This window comes from Oncorhynchus tshawytscha, unplaced genomic scaffold, assembly GCF_018296145.1.
Source record: "Oncorhynchus tshawytscha isolate Ot180627B unplaced genomic scaffold, Otsh_v2.0 Un_contig_6805_pilon_pilon, whole genome shotgun sequence".
In the NCBI taxonomy this organism is placed as follows: domain Eukaryota; kingdom Metazoa; phylum Chordata; class Actinopteri; order Salmoniformes; family Salmonidae; genus Oncorhynchus; species Oncorhynchus tshawytscha.
In genome coordinates this window covers 30,001-35,000 of record NW_024609391.1, presented here as the reverse complement: position 1 = coordinate 35,000, position 5,000 = coordinate 30,001, and the positions used below count along the sequence as shown (strand labels likewise).

Here is a 5,000-nt window from a genome sequence, read left to right as displayed (position 1 = left end):
CCAAGTGTTCCCCCTTCTCATCCTCCGACTCCACTGGCACCACCACAGGATCTGAGGGGGCATCACAGACACATGAACACCACAGTACCCACAATGCACCACCACAGGATCTGAGGGGGCATCACAGACACATGAACACTACAGTACCCACAATGCACCACCACAGGATCTGAGAGGACATCACAGACACATGAACACATAATCTGCTCAGACCCCAACCAAGGAACATCAAAAGTCGTGCTATAAATTCACAGACAACACAAAGATTCCTTGATGTCCTTCCAGACTCCCTCTGTCTACCCAAGGACACCAGAGGACAAAAATCAGTTAACCACCTAACTGAGGAACTCAAATTAACCTTGCGCAATACCCTAGATGCAGTAGCACCCCTAAAAACTAAAAACATTTCTCATAAGAAACTAGCTCACTGGTACACAGAAAATACCCGAGCTCTGAAGCAAGCTTCCAGAAAATTGGAACGGAAATGGCGCCACACCAAACTGGAAGTCTTCCGACTAGCTTGGAAAGACAGTACCGTGCAGTACCGAAGAGCCCTCACTGCTGCTCGATCATCCTATTTTTCTAACTTAATTGAGGAAAATAAGAACAATCCGAAATTCCTTTTTGATACTGTCGCAAAGCTAACTAAAAAGCAGCATTCCCCAAGAGAGGATGACTTTCACTTTAGCAGTGATAAATTCATGAACTTCTTTGAGGAAAAGATTATGATTATTAGAAAGCAAATTACGGACTCCTCTTTAAATCTGCGTATTCCTTCGAAGCTCAGTTGTCCTGAGTCTGCACAACTCTCCCAGGACCTAGGATCAAGAGAGACGCTCAAGTGTTTTAGTAATATATCTCTTGACACAATGATGAAAATAATCATGGCCTCTAAACCTTTTAATTTTAATGGCATTGGACCGAGGCTCTGCATCTGTCCTCGTGCTCCTAGACCTTAGTGCTGCTTTTGATACCATCGATCACCACATTCTTTTGGAGAGATTGGAAACCCAAATTGGTCTACACGGACAAGTTCTGGCCTGGTTTAGATCTTATCTGTCGGAAAGATATCAGTTTGTCTCTGTGAATGGTTTGTCCTCTGACAAATCAACTGTAAATGTCGGTGTTCCTCAAGGTTCCTTTTTAGGACCACTATTGTTTTCACTATATATTTTACCTCTTGGGGATGTTATTCGAAAACATAATGTTAACTTTCACTGCTATGCGGATGACACACAGCTGTACATTTCAATGAAACATGGTGAAGCCCCAAAATTGCCCTCGCTAGAAGCATGTGTTTCAGACATAAGGAAGTGGATGGCTGCAAACTTTCTACTTTTAAACTCGGACAAAACAGAGATGCTTGTTCTAGGTCCCAAGAAACAAAGAGATCTTCTGTTGAATCTGACAATTAATCTTAATGGTTGTACAGTCGTCTCAAATAAAACTGTGAAGGACCTCGGCGTTACTCTGGACCCTGATCTCTCTTTTGAAGAACATATCAAGACCATTTCAAGGACAGCTTTTTTCCATCTACGTAACATTGCAAAATCAGAAACTTTCTGTCCAAAAATGACGCAGAAAATTCATCCATGCTTTTGTTACTTCTAGGTTAGACTACTGCAATGCTCTACTTTCCGGCTACCCGGATAAAGCACTAAATAAACTTCAGTTGGTGCTAAATACGGCTGCTAGAATCCTGACTAGAACCAAAAAATTTGATCATATTACTCCAGTGCTAGCCTCCCTACACTGGCTTCCTGTCAAAGCAAGGGCTGATTTCAAGGTTTTACTGCTAACCTACAAAACATTACATGGGCTTGCTCCTACCTATCTCATGTCAGAGACGCAAACTCGGTCTCAACCTTTAAGTCCTACTGAAGACTTATCTCTTCAGTGGTCATATGATTGAGTGTAGTCTGGCCCAGGAGTGTGAAGGTGAACGGAAAGGCTCTGGAGCAACGAACCGCCCTTGCTGTCTCTGCCTGGCCGGTTCCCCTCTTCCCACTGGGATTCTCTGCCTCTAACCCTATTACAGGGGCTGAGTCACTGGCTTACTGGGGCTCTCTCATGCCGTCCCTGGAAGGGGTGCGTCACCTGAGTGGGTTGATTCACTGATGTGGTCATCCTGTCTGGGTTGGCGCCCCCTTGGGTTGTGCCATGGCGGAGATCTTTGTGGGCTATACTCAGCCTTGTCTCAGGATGGTAAGTTGGTGGTTGAAGATATCCCTCTAGTGGTGTGGGGGCTGTGCTTTGGCAAAGTGGGTGGGGTTATATCCTTCCTGTTTGGCCCTGTCTGGGGTGTCCTCGGATGGGGCCACAGTGTCTCCTGACCCTCCTGTCTCAGCCTCCAGTATTTATGCTGCAGTAGTTAATGTGTCGGGGGCTAGGGTCAGTTTGTTATATCTGGAGTACCTCTCCTGTCCTATTCGGTGTCCTGTGTGAATCTAAGTGTGCGTTCTCTAATTCTCTCTTTCTCTCTCTCTCTCTCTCTCTCTCTCTCTCTCTCTCGGAGGACCTGAGCCCTAGGACCATGCCCCAGGACTACCTGACATAATGACTCCTTGCTGTCCCCAGTCCACCTGGCCGTGCTGCTGCTCCAGTTTCAACTGTTCTGCCTTATTATTATTCGACCATGCTGGTCATTTATGAACATTTGAACATCTTGGCCATGTTCTGTTATAAATCTCCACCCGGCACAGCCAGAAGAGGACTGGCCACCCCACATATGCTCTCTCTAATTCTCTCTCTCTCTCTCTCTCTCGGAGGACCTGAGCCCTAGGACCATGCCCCAGGACTACCTGACATGATGACTCCTTGCTGTCCCCAGTCCACCTGACCGTGCTGCTGCTCCAGTTTCAACTGTTCTGCCTTATTATTATTTATGAACATTTGAACATCTTGGCCATGTTCTGTTATAATCTCCACCCGGCACAGCCAGAAGAGGACTGGCCACCCCACATAGCCTGGTTCCTCTCTAGGTTTCTTCCTATGTTTTGGCCTTTCTAGGGAGTTTTTCCTAGCCACCGTGCTTCTACACCTGCATTGCTTGCTGCTTGGGGTTTTAGGCTGGGTTTCTGTACAGCACTTTGAGATATCAGCTGATGTACGAAGGGCTATATAAATAAATTTGATTTGATTTGAATACTACAGTACCCACAATGCACCACCACAGGATCTGAGAGGGCATCACAGACACATGAACTCTACAGTACCCACAATGCACCTTCACAGGCTCTGAGGGTACATCACAGACACATGAACACTACAGTACCCACAATGCACCTTCAGAGGCTCTGCGGGGGCATCATAGACACATGAACAATATCGATCATGATCAATGATAGCAACTATCTTTTATAACCAACTCCTATGCTCTGTCCCAGTGTCCACACTTACATACTACCTAGTGTGAACCAATGTCATGCCTGAGCATCCTAGATAATGTACTAGTGTGGATATTGGAACGTAGCCCTAGATTCCAGAACCCACAGAAATAGTTTGAGCGAGTGAGAACTGGGAACACAGGTTATGAAGGAATGAATATTGAAATCACTGAGGCCTGACTTCATTTCCAGTGTGTTTCAGGGAGTGACTCACCTTTGTCCTGCCAGCTGACGTTCCGTCGAGGTTTGTCGTTGAGGTCCTGTTCTTTAACATCTGATCCTCTCCGCTGTAGGAGGGAGAGAAAACACCCGTTAGAATGTCTATTACAGGCAGGACCCACAGGAAACCGGGCAGGACCCACAGGAAACCAGGCAGGACCCACAGGAAACCAGGCAGGACCCACAGGAAACCAGGCAGGACCCACAGGAAACCAGGCAGGACCCACAGGAAATCGGGCAGGAAAACCAGGCAGGACCCACAGGAAACCAGGCAGGACCCACAGGAAACCAGGCAGGACCCACAGGAAATCGGGCAGGACCCACAGGAAACCAGGCAACGATCTAGCAACGATTAAAACATTCCCTAACCAGAAACCGTGGATTGATGGCAGCATTCGTGTGAAACTGAAGGCACGAACCACTGCTTTTAATCAGGGCAAGGTGTCTGGTAACATGACTGAATACAAACAGTGCAGCTATTCCCTCCGCAAGGCTATCAAACAAGCTAAGCGCCAGTACAGAGACAAAATAGAATCTCAATTCAACGGCTCAGACACAAGAGGCATGTGGCAGGGTCTACAGTCAATCACGGACTACAGGAAGAAACCCAGCCCAGTCACGGACCAGGATGTCTTGCTCCCAGGCAGACTAAATAACTTTTTTGCCCGCTTTGAGGACAATACAGTGCCACTGACACGGCCTGCAACGAAAACATGCGGTCTCTCTCCTTCACTGCAGCCGAAGTGAGTAAGACATTTAAACGTGTTAACCCGCAAGGCTGCAGGCCCAGACGGCATCCCCAGCCGCGCCTCAGAGCATGCGCAGACCAGCTGGCCGGTGTGTTTACGGACATATTCAATCAATCCCTATACCAGTCTGCTGTTCCCACATGCTTCAAGAGGGCCACCATTGTTCCTGTTCCCAAGAAAGCTAAGGTAACTGAGCTAAACGACTACCGCCCGTAGCACTCACATCCGTCATCATGAAGTGCTTTGAGAGACTAGTCAAGGACCATATCACCTCCACCCTACCTGACACCCTTGACCCACTCCAATTTGCTTACCGCCCAAATAGGTCCACAGACGATGCAATCTCAACCACACTGCACACTGCCCTAACCCATCTGGACAAGAGGAATACCTATGTGAGAATGCTGTTCATCGACTACAGCTCGGCATTCAACACCATAGTACCCTCCAAGCTCGTCATCAAGCTCGAGACCCTGGGTCTCGACCCCCGCCCTGTGCAACTGGGTACTGGACTTCCTGACGGGCCGCCCCAGGTGGTGAGGGTAGGCAACAACATCTCCTCCCCGCTGATCCTCAACACTGGGGCCCCACAAGGGTGCGTTCTGAGCCCTCTCCTGTACTCCCTGTTCACCCACGACTGCGTGGC

General features: G+C 48.1%; 1 pseudogene; it reads right to left on the bottom strand.

Annotated features, from left to right (window-relative positions):
- The window catches only part of LOC121844703, a 35,838-nt pseudogene that overhangs the window by 1,279 nt on the left and 29,559 nt on the right, over positions 1-5,000 (bottom strand).